At 39.4% G+C, this 27,435-nt stretch overlaps 1 protein-coding gene across 2 annotated transcripts in view; it reads right to left on the reverse strand.

Annotated features, from left to right (window-relative positions):
* JARID2 (jumonji and AT-rich interaction domain containing 2) overlaps nucleotides 1–27,435 on the reverse strand; it is a 240,290-nt gene that overhangs the window by 209,191 nt on the left and 3,664 nt on the right. The window lies entirely within an intron of this gene.

The raw sequence follows: 27,435 nt of genomic DNA on the forward strand, positions 1-27,435 counted from the left end.
CTAGAAAGGCCACTTTGAGAAAATGACATTGAAGGAGGGGCATGAAAGTCAAGTAAAACTCCACCTGACAATAGTAAAATGAAGAGGGCCCCAAGCAAAACAAATAAGTACAGGAGGAAAGGAGTCCAGGGGGTTCAAGAAGATTCACACAGAGGTTCTTATATCAGTGAACTTAGCTAAGGAAACAGTTACATGTTCATTGTCACTAACCTCTTACTAAAATTTAGCATTTCCCTAAACTATGAATATAGGAAATAAACCAGAGACAGAAGTACCCATAAGTTTCATATCAAAATATCATAACTATTCTTATATTACAGTGGTTGCAGACAGCATGAAATACCATTTGCTACCATCACTTTAAAATTACAATAATTAGACCCACCATTATAGCTTGTTATTTAAAGAGGATTTAAAAGTATGTATTACCATATTACTAATTTGCTTTATAATATTCTGATGGCTCTAATTCAGTGTAATGGGTTCCCGAGTTCCCTTTAACATTCTGGGTATTTTACTTTAAGCATTTGGAAGCATGTTAAGAAAGGGGTCAACAAATTTCACCAAACTGCAAAAGGTTGAAGTACCTTTGGGATAAGGAAAAAGACAGGTGGTACGAGCAGAGAACAAGGACCAAATTGCTCAAGACTTTTTTTGGATTTGTAAGGTGGGGAGGGTTGGTAGGTGCAGAGTCAACAGATTCTAGCAAACACTAAGACAGAATGCCAAACCCACGCTAAGAGCAATGAGAGGCCCCCAGAATTGTTTTAAAGTGCTAAAAGGATTACTTTCACTACCTGGAAAATGGGTGAAGGACAAAAGCGCAAGCAGCAAAGATAAGGAAGGTACAGGGAAATAAGCTGGAAGGCGAATGCTTCCCAGTGTGAGGTTCTAGTGGGCTGTGCTAGGGAGGCAGCACTTTCAAGAAAAGAGTAATTTCAATGAAAATACTGTACTAAATGGAGAAACTCCAAACGTAGTAGAACCAATATATAAAGAATAATCCTAGTTATACTTCCAAAGTGACAAGTTGCTGAGTTAACTAGTCTGAATCTGTTCTTTCATTAAGTGGGTTTTAATATACAAGTCTGATATATAATGCATATTATATGCCAGCAAAAATTCCTTTATAAGATACTGCAAAGGCTTTCCAAATTGTCTTACTATAATATGAATTTTATGGAGATAAAAGGTTAGAAACACAGGGCATTGCCTTCTTTTCTGAATTCGGTTATCCTATATTATCTCACTTATTAGGGAATAAGTTAGAGAAGTAGAAAATAAAAGGTCTCTGAAGAATCAAAAGCAATTTAAAGTTCACGCACAGATGCAAAAACACTTATTATCACAGTCCTAGTCCCAAAATCATAAACTTTTTATCTTTACTTTACACAGTAATAGCCTAGTTAACTGGTTTCCCATATTATAACAACTGTTAAGTGGCAAGGATCAACAAAAATCAGGAAGAACTTGAGTTAAGAGGAGAAAATACAATTCTAAAATGCTTTTAAAGCAGTTTTATCCTTTAAAAGAAATCTGATGGGTGGTAAATCGGTATAACATAAAAGGCCAGCTACACTGATGGCATGCAATCTAGGCAACGAGCTCAGAGCCAGTCCTCAAAGTGACTTTTACCAATGCAAATCTGACCACAATGAAAGCTATTTTGTTCTGAGGCACCTCCTAGTTTTATCCCTTAGTTTTATCCATTTTCTGTCTTTGATGTACATAACAATGATACAATAAATGAATAAATGTTGCCCCTTTATTTCCTATTCTGGCTCCTAAGTAGGGGTAAACTCCAAGGCATATATAAAATGTGGCTGTCAGAAGTCATTACTGGAAGATTCCAGAAAGCTGAGGTTTCATACCATTTTAGTGGCTAAAGTGAAGAGTGCAGAGGATTAAGAATTTGGAGGGAGATATTTAACTATATAGGAAGTAATAAAGAGAATTTCTTAGAGAACGTTTTCATATTCTTGAGGTCAGAAAAAGCATTCCTGAGCAAGACACAAAACCCATAAAAGAAAACCAAACTAAACTACAGAAAAATCTAAATTTTTATATAAAAAAAGACACTATAAACACAATTAAAGGATAAAGGACAGATTAAGAGAAAATATTTATAACATTTAATTAATGTCCAGAACATAAAGATGAAAAGCAGTTAAGATGACAAATCAATATAAAAATGGGCAAAGGTTATGAACAAAATTAACATGGATAGCCAACGGTCCAATGAAAAATGCCCGATACAGAGAAACCCAAATTCAGCAACAGAGATGAGTCACATTTCACTCACAAACAAAAACTAAAGGAGCTTTATAATACCAAGTATTGGCCAAGAATGAGGGAAATAAAGACTTTCACACACTGTTGGTAGGGATGTAACCTTTTAAACCTTTTTGGAAGGAAGAAAATCCCTTCTTACTATAAAAACTGAACACATACCTTTGGACTCTACTTCCAATTCAATCCTACGCCAATACGCTCACATGTGTGAAAGATGTACTGAAAGAAATTTGTTTGTAAGTAAAGAAAACAGTGGAAACAACCTAAGTGTCTATTGAGTGCCTCCAAAATGCAAGGCACTCATCTGGGAAGCAAATAAGACAGTGGTTAAATACATTACAGCACATCGGTGCTGTTATAGATACTACGCAGCATGAGAAAGAACAGCACGGGAAGATCTTCAAGACATAGTTAAGCGAGAAAAGGCTAAATCACACATCATGACCCCACTCTATTTACCTAAACAAGCCAAAAAAGAAAAACCTACATATGTGTCTCCATAAATATTCATGTAAATACACAGAAAATAGACTGAGTGGGAGTGCACAGGGAACATAAGGGGGAGGGGCTTCATGTTTTTCTCTGAAACATTTGAATTTGAGCTTGAATTTTGTTTCGCTTCAAAATTAATTTGAATTTTATATATCATGAGGTGTTCATATTATTCTTCTTTTGGACACAAAGTTGTAGCTTAATGGCATCACGTGACTCAAAATGCAGTGAAGAGTGACAGACAGACAATCTGTGGCAACCCAATCTGCAGGTCACCTGGCCAAACCACTCACTCACTTGCTACATGAGGCTTGTAGCCCAGGTGCCCCTCAGTCCTTTGTGCAGACTGACTGGAAACTGCCTCCCAAATGCAGATTACTCTCAGTTCTCCTATGCTGACAAAAAAAATCAAACCCTGTCACACTTAAAACTCTCTAAGACATCCCTAAGTTGGTCTTTCAAATACAGGCTAATGCATAACAACAATGCTGAATTATCACTTACATGGTGGTATGACTTGGTATCATATAGATTTCTTAGCAACACACAAGCATTGCAGAGAAGCAAAATTCATGTGTTAAAACCAAAGGGTTATGGCCCTATACTTAGACTATTTTCTGATTCAGAAGAAACTACAGAATTAACAACCCTCAATATAGGTTCAAACATCCTATTTGAAGATTATCACCAATAACAACCTCCTATAAATATTGTGCAATCGAATCTTTGTCCCTTCCACTGACAGCCAATTCTTGATCTTTTTTAATGCAGGAGAACCAGAGGATTACAGAAACGAGAGTATCCAAAATCTAATTTTTTTTCCACGTTGGAAGGAAAAATGCCGAGAAACTAATTTTTCAACTTGGCCCTGCTTTAGTTTAACTTGAAAAAATTGAGAGAAGCTACATTACTTTGGCTGAAAGAGAGCCAACATTTACTTTGGCAGAAAAAAAATTAAAGCCATTGAAATTGGGATTTTTTACTGCTATTAAAGAGCTTCAACAGAAGCAATAGCACGTTTATTTTTATCCTTTTTTAATGGCTAACCAAGAGCACCATTTCAAATTTTCCAAAGTCATCGATTTGTGGAGAAGTAAGTAGATAGTGGGTAATATACACACACAACATGAATGTTAATCTTTGAATCTAGGTGATGAGGGTCCAGGGTTCAACATACTGCTCTTTTACCCTATGTGAACTTTTGCATAACATAAAACGCTAGGGAAAGGAATTTAATCAAATGCATCTGGATTAACCTAGGGCTAACATGGATTAATATGGAAATTAGGATAACAAACATTTACTGACTGCCTGCCAAGTGCCAGTAAACCCAACGAAGAGCCATACAGGTATGTGCCTGTCAACACAACACTGTGCCTTTGTCCATGCTGTTCTCCCAGAACAAGGCCAAGTGCCCAGCACACATTAGACGCTCACTGGCGATATCGACAATGCACAGCGAGAGCACAGAGTATTCTCTGAAGCTGAACCTCCAGGATAGAGGGCCCAGAAAATCACCAGCAGTGAAAAGAAGCAAGGAGGCAACATAACCATAGTCTTAAATAAAGGACCACTGCCTTGACAGGAAAGAGACAATGAACAGATATGTATGACACAGAAAGTGAGACTGGGAGAAGACTGATCTAATAAAGGGTTTTAGGTAATGCTTAAGAGTTTAGCTTTTATCCCATAAGCAACAAAGTGCTATGAAAGATTTGAGCAGGAAAGTAACTTTTTTCCTAAAGAAAGATAACTATGAAAACAGCAGGGAGATTTGAGGGCAGTACCTCATCAACACCGACCAATCAACACAAGTGCAAATTAACACTGATGTTATTTTAAGAAACATTATGCTGGGAGAGCCAAGAGAAGATGATAGCAAAATTTTAATGCTAGTGGTGTTAAGTAAAGAGTAATATATTTGATGTGCAACAACATGATGACCCTAGAGGGTACCCATAGTGAAATAATTCACATAAAGACATATCATATAATTTCACTACATGTGGAATCTAAAAAACAAAATAAATGAACAAAACAGAAACGAACTCATAGATAGATACAGAGAATTGATGGGTGCCAACAGTAAACTTCCACCTCCAAATAGCTAACCAACCCTAGCATTCCTTCGTTGGCTGTCCCAGTGCTCAGTGTATGACAGTGCCAAATCATTTGGGACACACTGACAGTAATTTACTTAATTCCCTAAATGCACTGACAGGTATATGCTTTGTCTCTCCAGGGACACTTAAAACTCCTTTTGGACAAAGTGCATGCCTCCTACACAGTGTTAAATTTCCCAGACCACGAGGAATCCTTAAGCATTACAACAGGTGTGCAAAATCTGATGGGTCTGCACTGCCCTGGTTTTTCTGCAAGTCAGCTAGAACTGGACACTCAAGGGGAGGAGAGGGACTAACACAAAATTAAATTAAGTAGGACATTTATCAAGTGAAACTTTTGTCAAGCTAGGTACCTTAACTAGGAAAAGAAGGAAAGATCTGTTTATCTCCTTCCCTCCAGCAGAGTCTCTTTTTCTCATCAGCATCATGGATAGAGAAATGCAAAGCGATTTTCTTTTTTTTTTTTTTTCCTGGAAATTAAGGCAGTTTTTTTCCTACGAGCTGCTTGTTGAACATTCTATATCTATATGGTAGCACTAAACAGCCTCACCATAGCACTTGTTAACTTTTTTTCTTCTATGAAAATATCCCCACAGCCCCTAAGCCCCACTATTCATGGCTTAATTTGCAAACCCCATTAGATGAAAAGTACCAGAAAACTGTGAGTCCCATTTCATGCAGCACCTTCTCTGTAGCAGTGACACAAGCAATTAGGCTAATACGCCTGTGTCCCAAGAGAAGGAAAGGGAACAAAAGTCTCAACTTTTCTAAATGGAATGAAATTTTCCCCCACTACAGAAGCCAGGTTCAGAGGGTGAGAAAAGGGAATTGGAAGGCAGTTAAATTCACTATTTAATAATACAAGACCATAATCAACTGCAAGTACTTGAACTTACATTATGTCTTTCTACTGGGATGCTCATGTAATTTCAAATGTATTACTGTAAAATCCTGCTCATTGGCGAGGCAAGAGACTGGGGGTGGTGGGGAGGGTAAAATGGACTTTAATTAAAATATGAATAATCCAAGTCCAGCTAATTCAAAGCATCTGACTTGAACACCTAGTCAGCTGGGAAACAGCAGCTGCTTCCAATTACAAGTGATTTTGAATTAACCGGTATCAGTATCTAATGAAGAAGCTGTGTATGCAGGAGATTTTCCAATTCAGCTGTGAGCATGGCCTTTAAAAAAAAAAAAAAAAGAGAGAGAGAGAGAGAGAGAGAAAGAAAGAAAAAAAAGGCCGAAGATCTAAAGGCCTGTCTATACAACCTCTTTCTAGGTCAAGGCAAAGTTTTTCAGCCTGTTCTTGTCTTTGCCTCTGACCCCAAAGGCCAGCCCTTCTGCCGCCCCTCATACTGTGCTTCTGCAGTCGAAGATCCTGAGCACACAGGCTTCACAAAAGAGATGTGACAGCTCCTCCTGCTGCCTGCACACCTCCTGCCACTCCTCTGCCCCACTGCCCCAGGATGTGACCTCAAGTCACGGAAACCCAGGGAACCCAGGACATCCATTTTTATTTCTGTCACACAAACTGAGAAGCCTGAAGGGCTCTTGTTGTCCAGTGGCCTCTCTAGAGGCAGCAAAACTAAAGTCCTAACCAAAACCTTCAGCCCGGAGATTCGAACCAACCTCCAGCAGACTAGAACCAACCTCCAGCAGAAAGAACATTCCAGAAGGATGACCAGCTTCTAACTGCAGGTGGAGCTTTTAGACCATCAGATTGTCAATGGCTTTTTAAGCGTCCCACTGATGCGATCAGTGGGAAAGTGGAAAATAACAGGAAAGAGGAAGTGGAAACCTCTAAAATCTCCTTCTTAGACCCCACAAAGACTAAAGTTCCAAGCATCGACACGAAGAGAAAAATCCAGAATCAAGAGTCAGCCAACAGAATTGCTGGCTGTGTTCTTCTAAATCACCCCCCCCCCCCCTTCATACATAAAAACTCAAGTTCTACAATCTTCCTCTCATCTCCTGGGCTGCTGTATAATAAAGCACTCTGGGAACATCACTTACTAGGATGTATTAAATTATCTGAGTGAAGGCAAATTAATTTAGGCCTGAGAACCCAACAATGCTTGCCGAACTGCCCTTTCCCCACACACATCCTGTTTTACAAATAGAACATGTTTCTTCAGAACAAAATACTAGATAATCCATAAAAACCTTTAGCGTTTCTATGAAAATAAGACAGAATCACTTAACTCTCTAGTTAACAGGCAAAAATGCACCAGTTTCTTAATACACCTCTACAGAAGCACGCAAAAACATTAAGGATATCCCTAAAATTCTCATAAAATGCAAAGAAAAACATTTACTGTCCAAAACCTATTTTTTAAAAGATAGGGAAGAAAAAAAAATACAAAGATTTTGAGACATAAAGAGGGAAAAAAATGAAACAATATGTTCTTCAGCGAGGCCCCCACAGAACGAGATGTATCATTAGGGACACAAAACCAGGGTCCTACTAATTTACATTATTCCTAAAGATCAAGCTTCAAAAAGAATGCCCTTAAAAAACAATTTTTTAAAGAACACAATCATTATTTGAAGATCATTTCTTTACTTTCATAAGTAAGAACTTTTCCTGGAAGAGACAGCACTGGGGAAAACCGTAGAAGAAAAGGAGATTATAAACACACATCCCATTTATAAATCTTTAATCATTTGGCTATTCAATTCAGTATATGTTTACAGAGAACCCACTATGTGTATTCATTATTGTTAGCAAATGAAAAATACTTTTAAAATAGTCTGGAAACAGCAGTGAACTTTAGTTTGGGGGAGACTAGGACATGCAGTTACTCGTAATATGAGGAAGCTGCAATGTCTCCAGGCAGGAATTCCCCTACACACCAGGAAAACTGGGCAAGTAAAAAATAAAGACCCACAAAATCCAGTAAGCACCGATTCTGAATCGTCCAACTTCCTTCTCTATAAATAGCCACTTAATATGTTTTATTTTGTATGTTGATAACAACATAGAAATTTATTATCTCTTAACCTAGTATCATACCTTTTAACCTAAGAAAAGAATCATTAAAATTCTTCTTTTAACATTTCGGAGAATTTTTTTTTTAAAGGGTGGGGACAAAGAGAGTTGGGTTTATAAAAGCAGTGAGAGTGTTACAATAACAAAATTGTAATAGAAATCAAATGCACAGGAAGTGCCAGCCAGACATTCAAAATTAAGTGACACAGATACTATACTTAAGAACCCCCGTTTTACATATAAGGAAACTGAGACCATGAGATTAAGCAAATTAGGAGATTAAGTAAATGACAAGAATCAGAACCAAGATCTAAGGATCTGGCTAAATAACCTAGAGGCAGTACTGTGAGGACAGCTTGGCCTTCAAAATGAAGCAGGACCAGGATTCAAATCTCAATTGTGGGAACAGACAGGCAGTCCAACCCAGCCATGCAATTTGGGGACAACAGACTTCACAGGATTGTAGTAGAACCTGAACAGGTAAAACACTTAGGTAGGTAATGCATTCGATCAATGGTAGCTACTATCCAATAGAGAACTTCTCCTTTTTTAAAGACATATAATGAGCTTTCAGGATGAGGGATAGAAACCAGCAAAATAGTACGGGCTCTACACAGAAATTCCTGATAGTGCTGTGTTTACCAAATGAGACATGACAGAATTTTGGGAAATGCACAGCACTATACAGACAGTGCATGTTAACTAGTTGTCTATAAGGAAACACCACCAGGCCTCCTTCCAGAAAAGGGAAGAATGGTCCTCAGAGAGGAAAGCATATAGGACTGGGCCAAAAAAAAAGGCATTTTCAAACAATTCTTAGGCTTTACAATCCCATTAACTGTTTTTAAACATTCAATTGCGGGAGAATGACCACTATGGTCTTCAGTCTCTGCTGGTTCAAAAAAGCTGGGGCCCCTAAAATAATACTTTTTTTTTTTTTTTTTTTTTTTGACAGCAGAGATCTTATAAGAACTACCCGATGAATAGAGAGCTGTTGGGTGGGGTTGGAACAGAGGAGGGAACCTCTGCACAAACTACTCACAAGAATGAAGTTAGTCCTAAACTCCTACTAGGATATCAGACGATCCCCTGAGACCTTTAGAGGAAGGCAGAATCTCAGGCCCACACATCAGACCAGCTAAATGAGAAGTTCCCTTTTAACAAGATCCCTATGATGTCTATGCACTTGCCTAAAACCCTCTTGACCCTTATCTGGTCTCAATCCTAGATTCCCTCCCCATGTCATTCCCCACCACTAAAATAACACAAATTAAATAAAAATATGTGTGGAATTTAAACTAAAGAAAGCGAACAGGAAGAAGGGTTACAAATGTCCAGGAAGACAAAAAGTCATAGTATTTCTGAAGGGAAATTCTATATTCCCGTCACACACTAAGACTTCACAACTAAGGAAACCTCAACTATAGAAGACTTCGTAATTTACCCGCAGTCCCACAGCTTTTTCAAAGCAGAGCAAAAACCCAACACCTCTATAACACAGTCACTGTAAAGTCCAAAGGTACCGTTTTAAGTTCTAGCTCTACTACATATTAGCCTGACAGGACTCGAAACCATTAAGCTTCTTAAAGTAACAATTCTATACCTGCGAAATGAGAGGATATTGTCAGACTACCTAACAAATGGTTAGGATAAAATACACCAAAATAACCAAGAATGATCCTGAGGAAATCATTTCCTCAGTTTAAAGAGGTGCTAAGATCTACATAAGTACTAAGGAATGAGTATGTTCCCTTTCTATATATTCCCTGTTCTAAACACACACATACAGTTTCTTTATAACTTCTCAGGAATGAAATGAAAAGGTTGAAATGAAGCTAAACAATCTGCTGGCAAAATTCAATTTAAGGCCCAAATATTAAATTTACCTATCTTCCATCTGTGAGGTATAAATCATATAAGTACCCTTCCTGTTGACAATCCGGGTCTGAAGAGGCCACAATTCAGTTCTGGACCCTGACTGGGATCTGGTCTACGTAATCAGTGAAAGCACTTCAGACATACATAAATACTGCTAAACGGCAAGCATTTTCCTACATAGTAAATGCAGTTTTTTGTGAACATCTATAAAATCCCCAAGACCAAGAAACCAACCTATCACTCATACACTCAGGGGTACCTCCAGAGTATACTAACAATATTTAACAATGTTAGAAGTCGGTTATCAAATCAGAAACTTCCCGTTTTACACAAGAGATTTTACAGCCCAGTGGCGATGTCAGGGACTGGGGGCGGAGCACAGAGTTTGGCATTCAGATTGGTTTGGGAAGAGACAGAAAGCTAATTAAGGATTTTGCTCCTCCAACAAGAAAACCACCACATCAGTGGCAACCATTTTGAGGCCACCAAGAGATGTTGGATCAGCACATCTTTTGATAAACAATAGGATATTCCCCAAGCATGAAACAGACAAGGCAGCCTCAAATTTCCTCACTGAGAATAGCCGCTGGCATTTTCCACCTTGCCTGCCATTGGCACATGCCTTGACTTTAAGAGATTTGACAAAAGTTATAGCCTCCAACTTCCTTGACTTTAATTAAACTTGGCTTCCACTTCAGAAAAAGCCTCAAGTTTTTATTTTGTTTTGTAGTCCCACTAATGCTTTTAAGTGAGAGATGCTGTGAAAAGGAGAAGCAAATTCTTTGCAGCTGTGTTTGAGCATCCTGCCAACTGAAGCACAGGAAGAAGCTCTCCCATGTTAAAAATTTCCAACTGGGAGATTTACAAAACAGCAGGGGAGAATGGATGGTGGAGAGGAAGACGTGTGCAAGTGAAAGATCTGCAAAAAGCTCCCTTTTTTGTTTTTAAGTCCCAGGAGCCTTTGGAGGCTTCATGCTTCAGCAACCACTACCCCCTCCCCATTTTACCCCCTTTCTAAAGCCCCTGTCCTTTCCATACAGGCTTTTGGACAGAAGTACACATTCTGCAGACTACTTCTTAGCTGTTCCTTTATTTTACCCCCATCTCCCCAGGCCTCCCCAACAGTCATTCTGCCACAACTGGATAATGGAAAGAAGCTTAACAGGGAGGTAGCAACCATTTTCCTCGGACTAAATGAAGTCCTGGAGTTAAGCTGCACTCCCAAGAAGGAAATGACAATCGTTTTAGCAAATGAACTTTTTAGTTTCTATTAGCAGCAGCAAGATAACCACTGTCAAAAACAGTAAAAGCTCAAAAATGAGCTTTTCAGTTGTGCTGTTAAAGCTCTTATGTAGGAAAATCTAGCTATGCCATTATGAAAAGTTAATTCAGGTCAAGTGCACCATCTGAGAGGGTTTGGAGGTTTTGTTCTAAATTTCTGTATCAAATAATGGGTATGAGCTTTGCATAGAAGAAAAAAACTGATGGTCACCACCCGTTATCAGAATTTCCAATAAATTGGCAGTCAGGAGCAAAAGTTTCATTATTATCCACTATCTATCCCTGAGGTGGGGAGGAGTCCACATTCACACTTTGGTCAGAGAGTATTAATGCCTGATTTTCCTCTGTAACTCTGGAATTAAGTTCTGACCCACTAGCATTCTGGGAGTCTGGAACCAACTTTGCTGTGCTGAACCCTCAGATGAATGGAGCTTATTCCCACGGCCATAAGTAATATAATACATCCTCCTCAGGAATGTAGGTAAAACACATAGCCCTCTGGGGATCAGCATGCACACAGCCCAACAACGTTCTATCGCATATCTAGATGAACGTACAGTAGTAACAAAGAACTGTCAGACCAACAGCCAGAAGGCCTTCTGAGGCCTCAGTAATGAGATCAAAGTGAAATCCCCTTCCTACATCACAGACTTTTGAAGACAAGAAAGCCGATGACGTGTCCTCCCATAAAGAGTTTCAACAGCATGGGCTTAAACAATAACCAGAAAACTCACCAGAAACAGCGTACTCCATTCTCAGAGCATCCAAGTCCGTCTACCTTTTACTATCATTTGAAACCTGATTCTAAAAACAAGTTCTGCCTGGACTATTTCACAAGTGACACCCTTCCAGGACATAGCAGTTCCTTCCTCAGCACCTGCTGCTGTTTACAGCCAGCCAGCTAGGACTCCGATGCTTCTTTCCCACAGCTGCTGGCATCCCCAGGCCTTTTGCTTTCCCTCAAGCAGATCTCTGAGCCACCTTTATATCAGTGTTGGAAAAGACAATCAGTTCTACATCAGACACTAGTGAGCTGCTGGCCCAAGGTTTTTTGGGTTTGTGGTTTTTTGTTTGTTTGTTTGTTTTTGTAATGGGTAGAGGACACTGAGGTCAAGAGAAAGACACTCCAGGATGCTCAAGCTCCCAGCGGACACATTTTATGTTCAGAGAGTTGAGCTCACCATCTCCCGCCACAGCCAAGGGAAAACTAATAGCTAGCCATCCAATAAATTCTAAGGTGTCCGTATCAATCCAAACCCTCAGCAAAGCAGCTGTTAAGTGACACTGCTGTGCAGGTGAAAAGGAATGCCTACTGTGTAAGGGGCACACATGTTAAAATACTTACTCTGCTCAGAGGGTCATCTGCTTCCCACTTTACAGTAGAGATCCCTGAGGCCCAGTGATCCTCCAGGGCACTCGGCTAGTCAGTGGCAGGGCTGACATTCAGTGGCCAGCTGACATCCTGATTTTGAGCAATAAGTCCTGGGGTCATGAGGTGATGTTGACGTGGAAACAAACAAACAAACACACTCAGGCACACAAGGTCGCTTGACTATGTATTCACAAAACTCTTAAAACACTGAGAACGCAATACTTTCAAACAAATGAAAATAATATCATTCAGAAGCAGAAGGGGCTTTATAAAAGGGTTCTTAAAACTCGCAATATACAACAAAACACACTAGGCAAGAGGAGAAACAGGTTGGCCAGTGGCATTTCCTGAAGTGCAACCAAGCACTGCCAGGTGGAGAACAATGACCATGAAACTGCTGTTTCCTTATGAGGCCCTGCAAATTAGTCTTTCCCCCAGGGGGAGAGGATGTGAAGTTCACTGTTTGCTATTTCCCTTTTCATTGCTACTATCCTATGGTGAGTGTGTGTGATGGCGGTGGGAGGGTGTTAAGAAGAAAGTAAAAAATCTAGACTGATATTTGTATTTGTTCTCTGTTGGAAGTTCACTGTAAGTAAGACTTAAAATATACTTGTCAGAGACCATCCTCTCCACTTGAAAAGCTCTTTAAAAGAAACAGACTAGGATCCCCAAAATTTTACTTAATCACCACAAATACCACACGGGATCCATCGGACCCATTTTACCCTTTTGGGCTCTGGACATTTTGTAGGATAAATGGTCGAGGCACACATAAAGAAATTCAGAAGAGTACATATATGTAGCAGTTATTTGAAATGAAGCTTAACAATACTGACCGATATCATGGGAGATTCTGATCCTCATGTCATCTTTTTTATGAATATGGGAGAGCACTTTGGGACCTCTACAGTTGGGAGGAAGGAAACACCATTATTCATCCCCAGTGGCTGACAGGCCTGACAAGCTCCACTTTTAAAACACATACAGACTGGTCACCATCAGTGGCCTCCAGCTTCCATGAGGCATGACTTTCAGAAAGACCCCTGAAGCTGAGGAGGAGGTCTGAAATAAGTCAGGCTAAAATGAAAGAGGGACTGGGATAACTCCAAATATCCTGTGGATACAGGTCCCAAATGCATGCATGCTTGCCCAGCCCAAAAAGGACTAGATATTGGACATGGTGCCATGGCAATACCTGGTCATATCCACTGAGGGGCCCTGCAGGGACAACACCCTAATTGGCTGGAAAGTAACCTGTCCAATGGGTCTTTCTGTATCCACAGGTAAAAATGAGGGCAATTTCTAAAGCAACATCACTTCGCAAAGTAAATCCCATAGACGTGAATCCACGATGTTACTGCACAGATATTTGAAGCTGCAGCTGACAATCCTATATCTATTTGGAGATGGGAGGATGACTAAGGCTTTAAAATTCAATTATAATTGTAGAACTCTAAATAACTGTAAAAAATGAATGCAAACCTACATTTGGGGTGCAGAACTAAACGGACAAGAATTGAGCACCCCACCTTGTCCAAAAGAGGCTCAGTCTCACACACCAAAGCAATAACTGTTAAAGACAAGAGCTGGGCTGGATCCGGCCAACGTTACAAGGACGACCAACTGGTCCTATTCCTTAGTCTTGTGCTTTTAAAGGGCAGTCGATGTGCCAACTATTTTAAAGCTCCAACACACTAATTCTGTAAACAATAATGGCTACAGCCTGCACACTGCGCACTGGAATGGATTCCTCAACTTGGCCTCATCACTTATGCAGCTGATGAAACAAACACTGACAGCTTTTTTGCATTTGTAAAGGCCCCACAGCAGCTGTGGTGATCCCACCATAGAGCAATGAATTAAGCCTGAAACCCAGCTGGGTCTGAACAGAAGCCTTTTTTGCACAATACAGCAAGACTATCATTGTTAACCTAGGCATTATTGGGAAATATTCTGCATTACATTATAGGGCAGTTCTAACTCAATTCTTAAAATTAGCTCTAATAAGCAATTTTAGTAGGAGGGATGTGGCATTTACTTTTAAAATGGCACAAATATGTGTACAGGTTATAGGTACACCACACAAAAGCAGCTCAGCAGAACACAGATTTCCAGTTAAACAATGCAAAGTTTAAAATAGTAACTCCTTCTTAGATAGTCATACGTACATATGCAAGCACACACACTCACTCATACCTACCTTCTAAACTGAAGAGGTATCTAACCTTAAAAATTCCTGGTTATTTAGACACTACAGAGAAAATATCTAACTTAGCTGTCTGTTGGGGCTCCCCATTAGGTAAGCCAAGTCAATGACCTTAGCATAAGTCACTTTGGAACAAAGAGCTGTACCAGAAAACTGGAGTTGTGATAAAGCATGATTAATACCATTAGGAAGGAATTTTTTGACACTGAACTTGAGCACTATGCAATAAGATTCCAAATGCTGACAGACACATCGGTCTTCAGCTTGCAAGCATCACCAGGAACTTTTAGGAAAGGCACAGCCATCCACACCAAAATGTTCACTCGCAGAGGTTTATAACAGGCACTCTCCACTTCTCAGAATGCTTTGGGAGAGCATTTCAGATCTTGCTTCCCAGCAATTGTCAATTTTGGCTCAAATAAACTCATAAAAATTATAAAAAATTTAAAAAATGCTTTGGAACACCCTCTGGCCACGTGACTTTTTCAACACCCAGCATCCCACCTCTCTTCTATTGCCTCATACTTTCTTTGAACACTTAAAAAACAAGCAAAAAGGGGGGAATTAATTAATGAATTAATTTAATTAAAAATGAGCAAAAAGTGCCTGGCTCAAATAAGAGACCAATCTGATCTCAACAATTTCATACCAACCTGGGAAAAATAAATCTTGTAAAAATCAGAAATATCAGGAAAAAACATGGCACCATTCCTCTTCTTTCAAAGAACTCCCATTTCTTCATTATAAAGGCCTTTTTTTTTTTTAAGCATTTTTTTTGTTTAGATAAAGCAGACCTGGAAGAACCAAGAAAATCAGAAAAAATGTCTAGGTAGACAGCAATTCTATTCCCCATAGTGCTTTGCCAAAGAATGTTAACACAGGTAACCACAAGCAAATCAAAACTGAAGGTAAGGAATGAAAACAATTTCTTAGTCCTTCTCCGTGCTCCCAGAAGAGCCACGGTTTTGTACTCTACTTTGCCCCAAAACCATGTAGTTAAATGCTCTGCAAAGAGGCATCTGAAGAGCCACAACTACAGCCAGAAACACCTAAGCACTCACGAAAGTAACTCATTCTATGATGAAATTCCAAGTCCCACTAGTTTGTCACACTTAAGCAAATGGAACATCTGGTTCTGGCATAAGCCTGTGGGAACAGTGTTTACAATCTGCAAAGGGGCACAAGAAATAAAACCACTCTTAGGCACCTACACACACAGTGAAAAGCAGCAGTCAGGCAGTAATGAAAATGAAAACCCCACCCCCAAAGGCAAGACAACTGCCCAAGAAGGGGAGGGCTCAATGTAGCACTCTGTTAGAACACATGTGACTTAGAGACAAAAGCTGAGAGAAACAGCTTAGCGGGTAAGTAAAAGAGCAATAAAATTTAGTAATAATGCATATGTGCCCAATTTTCTAAATCAAAGCATTCCAAGAGTAAGGCAAATATCTACACAAAAACTTTTACACAAATATTCACAGCAGCATATTCACAAAAGCCAAAAGGTGGAAACAACCCACATGTCCATCACAGATAAGCAAAATGCGGTATGTCCATACAATGGCCTATTATTCAGCCATAAAAAGGAATGACGGACCTATCAATGCTACAAAATGAACAAACCTTGAAAATATATGCTAAGTGAAATAGGTCAATCACAACAACAACAACAAAAAAAAACATAAATTATGATTGCATTTTCAGGGGTCCTCAACCCCAAGGACCAATCCAGGTCCATGGCCTGTTAGGAATCAGGTCCTACAGCAGGAGGTGGGCTTCCAGATCAGCCAGCAAAGTTTCATCTGTATTTGCAGCCACACCCCACCGCTAGCATCAAAGCCTCAGCTCCACCTCAGGTCTTCAGCTCCACCTCAGGTCTTCAGGCATTAGATTCTCACAGGAGCACCAGACCCTGGAGCCAAAAAAGCTGAGGACCGCAGATTTATATGAACTGTCCAAAATAGGCAAACCCATACAGACAGAAAGTAAATTAGTGGCTGCTAGAGATGGGAGGAACTGGGATGAAATGAGGAGTGACTGCCAATCGGTATACAGTTGCTTTTTCAGGTGATGAAAATGTTCTAACATTAATCGTGGTGATGGTTGCGCAACTCTGAATACACTAAAAACCACTTTATTCTTAAGGGGAAAAAATTGCATCCATATCCAAAAATTACTCAGGGAAAGACTGAGATGCCTAAGATGCCTTTTTGTCTTAAACTACCACTGTAACACCGAAAGAAAAATAGTTGAAGAACTGCCAAAAGAACTGGAATCAGTTGAGGATACAAGAGTTTTAAAAAAAGAAAGGCTAAAAGGTTGACACTTTGCTGAAGATACAGCAAAAAGGACAGCAATGTATGCCAAAATTACGCACACACACACACAGTAGTTAGATTAGACTGAAAAGTACCATGAGAGGGAACTTTAAATCTCCCAAAAAGTAAAAACTGCAACTTTGGGCTTCCTATTACCCTAAAGCTATACTGTAATTATGAGCATAACAATCTACCATTTAAATATATTTATTCAGTGTCACTGCCTACTCAGACAAGTCCCTTAAATTAGTTTCAAAACCATCTTTGAATACATAAATTGGGTAGAAAGCAGTTAGTAGGAGGAAACACCAAAAGCAAATGAAGTGTTACTTATCAGCTTTAGAAATCTTTTAACACTCAGCAGAAAGGATTATGCGCTGTTGATGGCAGCAGAAAAAAAGACCAGGAACCACCACCATCCAAGGTCTTCTTTTTCCTGGATTGTATATGTAATGCCTGTCCAGGGAAACAAGCAGTTATGTCTGGGCAAGGTGTTGTTCTTATTGAGATTACCTCCATGTACAAATAGAGTAAAAGGACTCCTCTTACAATAGGTACCCCATTAAGGTCTTCATTTGTATTAAACAACTGTAAGCAAACAATGCTTAGCTGTAAAACCTTTTGCAAGTCAAAGATAATGGCCTTCCTAGGTACACTGACTGTTCTTTATAATCATCATTATTTATACTCCCAAGAGGTTTTGCCTACTGCTCCAATAAATTCTGCAAAGAAATAACATGACAACTTGAGCAAGTCTCATGGAAGGATGAAAGGAAAAAAGGCTAGTTGAGCAGAAAATGTGTTCCATTTTGGACTAGGTCAATGTTGTAGTAGTAGTGATCACATCACTCAATTAGAGCAGAGTAGAATTAGAAGGAAGAAGAAAAAAATACTTTTTAGCTTTAGATAGTTCCAAGGCAGACCCTTCCTCCTCACCTCCCAATGCTTTCTAGCTTACCGGGACCAAAAGAAAAACCATTTTAATAGCATCATTAGAGTTCTGACATCACAAATACAACTGAGTGTGTGTCTCATCTAGACAAAAACTTAGCATAACATGAAGTCTTGAAGTCCATATCCGTAGCAAGAGTTTCTTTAGGACTAACTGATGATGTTTATATTGAGCTTGGGCTGGGCAGGGAAGGTGCAGGGGGGAAGTCCGATAGAGTTAGAACAAGTATTCTCCAACCCTTTCAACCAGAAGACTTGGCCCATGGCACAGATATGCCCAGAGCCCAGACTCTGGGACAATCAGGCAAGCCAAATGTGTTTTTTCAAAGGAGGTTTCCCATTCACTCTGTCAGCCACCTTGCACATTCCAGCTAAGTTTAAACCACAATGGTTTGGAATCCTAACAGGAGTTTTGAGGATTACGATACAGAATGATTATTTGAAAACATTTTTAAAGACAAAGAACGCTGAATCATGCTCTAATATCTACAAACTACGCCACCACCCCCAAACCCCCACCAAAGAAGTTCATTATTAAATCCAGACCCTCCTTGGCCCCTGCACAGTGGAAAAAGTGATAAAACTGCATTGGTATTTAAATAGAAAGCTGATCTCTGCCACTCTGGGATGTAATCACCACTGGGGATTACTTCCAAGGATCTGTAAAATTCTTTCAGATTAAAAATTCTATCAGGGTGTCAATCCCAACATTTCTTTACAAAACTTGCCTTTAATTAAAGTTTTAAGGCCAAGTTTTCAAAGCTAAAAACAAAAGGTTACTCAGCACAGACACTGCTGGGTTGAGGACAACTGCTCATTGCTCATATTTTAATCCAGTTGTCACTTTTTCGATTTAGAAAGTGAACTTTAGATCAAAGCAAAAATTATTTGCTCTCAGGATGACTGCTCATGCGGCCTGAAATCCTTTTTAGAATGAGGTGTAGTATATATTTATAAGTAAATATATAAAATAAAGCTTCCTCAAAAATTGCAACCAACTACAAGCCCCAGGGAAAAGGCTACAGAGCAGATGGAAGTGAATGTTAAACCAAAACCACGCTAAAATAATTATGCTCAATAGGACCATGTTTCATCATCCCCCACACTAAACTCCTCCAAGTTCCTTTCCTAAATGCACAGGAAGAACTCTACAGAGTCCCGCCAAACATTTCATGATTGTCAAACTCTTAAAAGACCAAGTCCACCTTTTGTTTGGAATCTATCATAAAGGCAAGGGGACCTTACCACTCAGAATCATCAGGCTGAAAAGCCCCACGGTGTGTACAGAGAACCAAGTTTTGTGATATGGTGGTTAAGACACAGTTCCAACAAGATAACACAACCAAAGCCCTTCATGGCAGATGAAAACCATGTGCTACCAATTTAACTGAGACTCCAGATCATGGCTCTTCATGAAATAGGTTGGCTCTTTCATCCTCCAAGAAATTATTACAAGCTGAAAATAGAACACACAGAGCTTTAGTGCTCTGAGCAGCATAAAAATGGAAAGGGGGACAAAATGGGTAAAACCAATAAACATTTAAGTCTTACTTCATCACTAAAGGAACATCTTGACCAAAGAACTAAAATAAAGGCAAAGAAGTTTATCCAAAAGTACAGTCTTAAACACCAAAAGGTAATGCTTCTTTGCAGCAGCGCTGTGACACCACCCAGTACTCACATACCAGAAGGGGAAAAAAAGATACAAATCCATCATCTGAACAATAAAAAGTGTGTCTGGCTGTAAAGAACATACTCCATTTTTCTGTAAGTTAGGAAGAAAAGGGAACCCTTACTGAGAAGGAAAGTGATGAGCACCTGTAATATTTTCATTCCTATCCTCTTCCTCGGACAACTTGAATAAGGCTGTAATGAACAAAGATGACCTAGAAACACCACCATGTTCCCTCTTCAACCTTGAAGCTGGAGAATTACAGACACAGAGAACTGTGGGATTGTTAATAATAATGGTCTAGACAGTTATAGTTTACAAAAGCACTTCCTATGGTTAACATTTAACTGTCTCCCCTAAAATGACCTTGAGGGACCAATAATGAAGGTATAATTCTCCCCATTTTATAGACAAAGAAACTGAGACTTAGGTGAAGTGATTTATCAGAAGTCACCCACTCTCTTCTCACAGTGTTTTTAATTCTGTCAACTACACTATAACTTCTCTGACGTCAAGATCGATTAACTAGTTTTCTACATCTAACACAGTGCCAAGAGCATGGTAAGCAATTAGAATATACTAGCTGTATTTGAGTGGTCTTTCATGACAGAGCCACACAGGACCTTTGTAACCATACAAAGCCCCCACCCACCTCACCAACAAAGCTAAAATCACATATGAAAACAGTGAAATGTTAGGTCACCTTAAGTATGTTATGTCCTCACAAAAAAGCATTTCATAAATTTAAAATATGTAAGTGTACACATATACTCTCTTCCTCCCTTCTCCACTACGGTCATTCTAACACATTGTGTTCTTAAGGCAATTTTGTTTTACAATGTGCTTTCACATACCTTATCTCATTTTAGTTCTAAAGCTCTGAGAAAACAAGGAAAGAAAATAGAAACTTAAATAAAACTCAACTGACATCTTTATCACTCATTACAAGTGCCTGAATTGGTTTTTAAAAGCCAATGAACAAACAAATCCACTAGCCTCACATGTACTACCTATGGGACCATAAATTAGCATGGCCTTTCTCCAAGAAGACAATGTGGTAAGAGGGTTCCAATCGTAAACACAGTTACTTCTGAATCAGTAATTTCACTTTGAGGAATCTGGGGTTAAGTACAAAAAGATAACCCGTAATGCATACTGTGCACATCATTTTGTACAACAGCCCCAAAAGACAATCAAGAACGGACAGGCCAAGGAAAACTCTGGGAGAGTGCCTTGCAGCCATTAAAAACAATGATGCAGAATTGTATTTTGATAATTAAGTTATAAATGCAAAAGGCATATTAACAGAAGAGCATTTAAAAGTACATATGTAAAACTATTTTTCACACCCCACATGTCAAAAAGTATTTTTCTACAGGAATGTCAGTGTGCAATCCGATGGTTTTTCTTTGTGTAGTGCCTTAATTTGAATTTCTTATAAAGCCCAAAAAAAAAAAAAAAAAAGCCATTTTCAAAAGGGGGAAAATGCAATTGGCCAAATTAGGTATGGAGATTACAAGTGGGTTTTATTTTTCCATGAAAATGAATCAATTACTGCAGTTACCACAGATAACTGAAAATCTACCTTGCAGGAAGAAACATCTCTGAAATACCTATCCAAAGGCCTTCTACTACATATCAGCGGCTGAATTTCAAGTTCTGGTGTGTCGCTGATAAAATGTGCAACCTCAGGCAAGTTGCCTAACAGTGCTAGACACCTCAGGTTTTCTCAACTATAAAATTCTGATTAAAGTTTATCTTTTTCCACTAGATCCACAGCAATTCTCTCCCACCACTAGTTTGTATCTGAAATACTCCAAAAGCTTCAACTCAACAAATATTCCTCAATTGTGTGATGGCTTACAAAATTCAGCCCCTACTTTTTGGGGATTAACAGGGTAAAAGACATGTAAACAATAATTCCAATACTTAAAGGTAGGTGTAACAAGTCAGGTCAACAGAGAGAAGGGGCCTGGATCCGCCTGACTGGGGACAGGGGTGACAGGCCATACGGTAAGGCCTCAGACAGGCCAGGTGGGCTCCTCAGGCAAACGGTTCACTGAACAAATTGAAGAACCAGGAAGTGCAAAGACTAAGAGGTTAGGTCTCAGCTGAACTGAAATGGGTGGCAGGACAGGCCCAGGGTAGAGTAAGGAGAGCTTTTTACACTGCGCTGATAACAATCTTGGCTTATAATTGATCCTGAAAGCCACATTGGAGCCACTGAAGGATCATGATCAGATTTTCAATTTCAAAGACTACTGCTGCAAGATCCAGTTTAAACATCTTTGTGCACAGATTCAGTGCCACTATAATCTTAATTCTCAATCTGTCCCCTCTTTCTAATTCACAACCCAGACAAGTCTGGGAGTCAAGTGTTGGACAATACAGAAGAGATTCAATTACCAACAGAGTTGTTAGGGGTGGGAAGTGATCGCATCACCATCTAATCTTTAAAATCTTGTTCTACATCCTAAAATGCATTTTAGAATATTTGTTGCTATTAATTTGGTTTATTCGGAGGCAAAGTATAGAATTCATCTGATTCATTTACTTCTGAGTCAGCTAGGAAGGCTGCCGGCAAGCCTGATTCTCTCCAGGTTGATTTTCAACTGTGTGATAATACTTTGAGTATTTGTGCAGTAGTATGCAATTTGCAAAGTGCTTTCACATCAAAAATCTCACTGGCTCTTCCAGCAACAAGCCTGTTAGGTACATGGACAAGTTTTCCAGATGAGAAAGCAGCTCAGCAAGGCTATGTGGCTTGCCCGGAGTCACACAGTCAGTGCACTATAAGATGAAACCTAGAACTCAGCTCATATTCCCAACACTGTCCATTACCACAGAGTACTCTATATATTCCAAATGAGCCTGTTCGAATCTGAGGTATTTCATTTCTGAAGCCCACGTACTACTAATAAGGCATCTGCATAAAGCACAAAATTCTGCAAATTTTAATAATGTCTATATCCAACTGCTACTTAACAGAATAAGTATTCATTCAGTCCCTTTCTGCAAACCTATGGAAGGAATAAATGCAAGAAACACATGCTCAGTCCTAATCCCTTCTCATTTCCTCCTGGCACCTGTTTCTGCCCCCACAGGCACCAAACACTTTAACAGCTGGCAGAAATGAGAACCAAGAGATAACACACTCCGCCATTGTAAATGAAGCCCTAACTGAAATGTGGTTAGAAAATAATGGAGAAAGAACCACCCAGATTTAAAAAGACAGCGATAAAACAGGGTGCCAAAAGGTCTTGCACATTTTGGATGCTTCGGGTCACAAGATACCTGGTCTGCTGTCCCAGTAAACCAGAGGGTCTCCTGATGGAAATAGACACACACAACCCAACCCTTTCACTCATCCTCTTGCTCCCCACAAAAAATATATATATATATATGTATATATATATATACATAGTTGTATATATACATATATATAGTTGAAAAATTATTCCCAGTTCTATTGGAAAAAATGTGTAAGGGAAGAGCTGCACTGGGAGCAGAGGGGCAAAACTGTAGCTCTGTAGTTTACTAACCTTCTAGGATTCATGGTAACTAAAAACTGCTCTTGACAATATTTCAGTGCTCACTGCCCTTCCTCTTCATGGATGGTGAAGCCTGACCGACATACAAAATTAGAACTTGAAATCCAATTTAAGCTTTTTAAGCCACACCAGCTCTCAAGAACAGCTCTCAAGAACTTCTGCCAGTAGGGTTCCCCTTTCTACACCCTCGTACATCCAATGAATATGTGAGTAATTATGCATAATGCTCCTATTACTCATGCTGCCTTATTAACATATTTGGGCAGCCTTCGTTTACCGGATTACCCAGACCCTGGTGAGGCTTGGAGGACATATGATTTCCCCCAGCGCCCCATGGTCCCCTAAGTAACAAAGTCTGGGTCAACAATGCCAAGTGCCAGAAAAAAGTATGGAAGCCGATTTGTCACAGCCCTGTGAAGAAATCAAACAGGTTCTCAGAAGCCTGGAGAGCTAATGCAACCCACACTGGCCCTCAGGTACAAGGGAGAGGATGGGGTGGCAGGACTTACAAAACCAGAGAACAAACCAGACAGTCCCAAGGGGTACTGGAATGTCAGCCCTTTTCCCAGTGAGGACACAAGGAGACAGCTAGCTGGGGATGAGGGGGTAGCTCCACCAACTGGTGTTTTAGAAAACAACAAACACAAACATGCACTTGAGACAGATACACTCCTTCTTGTTCCTGAAAGCTGACAAACTTCCTTAACTTCCCCAACTTTCTCAAGCAAAAAACTTCTGCAGAGGCTGCTGAGAGCCCCTATCATGGCCTTCACTCCCCGCCCCCCTTCTGGGATCCACGCTGATGATCATTCATTTTACCTCTTTTTCATCTAGACTAAAAAGTGGGAAGGAAATACAACCTTTAACTATCTCACCAGTGTTATTCACCTTGGTTTTCTCTTCTGTAAAATGGACTCAACATCCTCTTCTTCTCACATGAACTCACTAAACAAATGTGGGTGGTTATTTCAGAATTGACAGGGTCTTCTCTTCGGGATGCTTTTAGGAGAGGTGTTGTGTGGCCACCCAGAGTTTTCTAAAATCCAAGCTCTTCTAGCATTCCTTTAAATGGCAAAGAGGGCCCCAGAAAAGAAGGCAGCATCCTCACCAGAACAATACAATCTGAACCTAGGTTGTAATCCAGCTGCTCACTCAGGTGTGACCTAGACTTTGCCCTCTGGGACAGGATCTACATGTATAAAACATGGGCCCTTTCCCATCCCAGACATGCTAAGAGAACAGGAACGCTAAAAGTCACCCCGCTAGGAGTGAAAGAACAGAAGTCCTGAAGCAGTCAGAATTACTGGACCAGGAGCAAAATGGTATCCAGCCAGTACCGTCACTTCCTACAAGGTTCAGCTCTTCTTTTAATGATTTTATTTTGAATGAGAAACGAAGGAAAAAACCCTTTTTTAAAAGGTGTGAGGCTGCCAGAAGGCTACATATGGTTGACTCAAGTCAAGAAAAATTAAGACCTAAAAGAATAAGAAAAAGCTCAAATTGTCTACAAAAAAAAAGTAGACAAACAGCAATACTAGACCATAGCTCAGAAAATCAAAGTCATAAGAGTTCCCACCTCCTGGATGAAAGAAGCCTGTCTGTAGTGATGAGGCAGGTATGGAAAAGCTTTACAGTCAAAAGGAACCAGAGAAGGTAAAACTGGAGCCTGGAAAAGCAACTGAGGCTTGCAGGATATCAGGGGAAAGAAAACAGTTACCTGGGAGATAAAAAGAAACAAGATAATTGATTCAAACTAAACAAGGGATTTGTCTCATTTCCAAGGTAGGCTTAGGGATTTTAAATGTAACAGACCTTAAGCACCATGTCCTAAAAAATAAAACTGCTGGATTACAAAATATAAACTTCTAAACTCCATATAAATTAGGTGTAAAATGACTAATCTTTCTGTCCCCTACCATCCAGTCAATGACACAGTTGTTTTTTAAATCTAAAAGTAATACAAATTACTGCAGGAGAACCACTCTGAGGTATGTTAAATAACATGAACTAAATAAGGTGTCTAGTGTAATATCTGGGGATTAAGCCTAAATACCATAGATGCACTCTTTATCAGAAGTGAAAGGGACCAGAAGTTGGTTAGCTAATGTAAAGTCTGTCAGGCAGGAAACATTAAAAGAAAAAAGAGAGAGAGAGAGAGAGAGAGTGTGTTTGTGTGTGTGTATACATATGTATATATGTACATGCACAAACACTTTAACTTAAACACATACGTGTACTTTTTGAAGATTTTTTGAGAATCCCAGTGTTCCATACTGTATTTTGTTTGTTGGGAAGGGCATGTAGGCATAAATGAAACTTGGTTCTTAAAAGGGAATCACTTACAAAGCAATGTGTGTGCAGAATCCTTAGATTGTTTTTCCCCAGGTCTTTCCAGTGTCAGGCCCACAATGTCAGACCCACATCTAATTTAACAGCCTTATTTTTTTTAGCTATTCACTTTTGTCAAATGTTCCCAAAACAGTCAACTTAAAAGTTTTCACACTCATTCAAAGGATTATATAACATTAAACTGTAATTCCAATAATAAGTCTAACTAGAATGACCAGATTTGGAAACAAACAACTGACATTTGGCAAGCCTTCTATGGGTGGGAGCCAAAGGGGACACAGGCACAGACACCCCAGGGCTGCCCATTGGTCAGGAGCTTCACAGCCAGGATGTCCTGCAGCCAAAAGGGCAAGTAGGTTGGGTGGGTAAAGAGTGGTTAGCAGAGCTGTAACTGTAATCCTGGGGGAGATTTACAAATGGACCAGTAACATTAGGATCAGTACAAGTAGAAATCCAAAAACAATTTCTTAGACGTCAAAACATTTTAACCATTCAGATAAAAATGTCACGAGTCTGGGACCTCAGACCACTATGGGACAAGGCAAACCCCTCAATTAAAAATACTCGAGGTTAGCCTTACCAGGTGTTTTAAAGTACTAAGCTTAATATGACTTTCCCATGCCATCTTTGAAAGAAGTAAAACAGTTCTATTTTGAATGTAAGAGAACAGACACTAGTTATATACTCCAAAAGATATTCTCTTTCTGAAAAAGAAAAGTTTAAATAACCTTTGGAGCAAAGTATAAAGATTACACTGGAATTATTTCCAAGGCACTTGGAAGTGAGTCAATAGCCCTCAGCCCAGCAACAGGAACTGGTTTAGCCTGAGAGCAGAAACATCCATTATACCATCTAAGGACCAAATAATTCCAGTTGGCTATTTGGGCCAATGGCCATGAGGGACACACAAGTCAGATACTTGGCCACAGTAAACAACGATCCAGGTAACAATAATTCATATTGGATTATTTTGGGACATAATTTATTTTTTCTTTCAAATTTCAGTGACATACTTTGGACTCTTACCTTGACAGTATTCCTTCCATAATTATAGCTGTTAAGTTAACTCTGCCCTAGACTTATGTGACAAAGAAAAAGGTTTTCTACTACTAGAGACAAGCAGAAAGCAAGCCATGTGACGAGCCCAAGAAAGGAAAGGAAAAACACAATTAAATAATGTATACAAGTTTTCTACCCTGCCCCCAGCCGTGAAATAATTTAATTGGGTATAAACAAGATGGGGGGAGGGGGGCTCATAAAACCTACCACTATATTTTGATGTATTTCTTTCTACTTTTTACTTTACAAATTCATATAATTGTAAATCCTGGTACTGAATATTGTAACAAACTTTTCCCAGTTTTTTAAGTCATACTGCACTTTTAATCAGAAAATTAGAACACTTAAAATTTACAGCCTTGTGGTATAAATTCTGTTCAAGCTTTCCTACAAATCAAACTGGTAATTTGTTTTCATGCTAACTGCATGAATCATATCTTCATGTGCCAGAGATTTTAATTTCAAACTCATACGTGGTACAAAGCATCACACATCAAATGGTTTTGAAGCCTAGATATCAAATCAAATCCGTTATTCTCCCTAGGAATAACCAGACAGTGGAGTGATTCAAAAGACATAAAATATCCATAGAGCAAAACATGCAACTGTTTTTATCGTCCAAGTGGATTGGGGCTTTGAAAGGCAAATGTTTTCAGTTATTTAAGGTATTGTAGTGGGAGTCATGCCCAGCACAATTAAGACAGGATTACACTGCAATTTATGAGTTTCTCAAGGATGTCATTTAATATGAAATATAACAATTATTTCTCCCAAAGCCTGCCACCTACAATCCCACACCCAAACTCTGCTTTGCTAATATAAACTAAATGGCAACACAGCAGGCATCTAAGATCTAAAGCTTCTGAGACCTGTAAAATATGTTCTGCTTTCCGCCAGCTCAA

Source organism: Rousettus aegyptiacus, unplaced genomic scaffold (genome assembly GCF_014176215.1).
Source record: "Rousettus aegyptiacus isolate mRouAeg1 unplaced genomic scaffold, mRouAeg1.p scaffold_m13_p_1, whole genome shotgun sequence".
In the NCBI taxonomy this organism is placed as follows: Eukaryota; Metazoa; Chordata; class Mammalia; order Chiroptera; family Pteropodidae; genus Rousettus; species Rousettus aegyptiacus.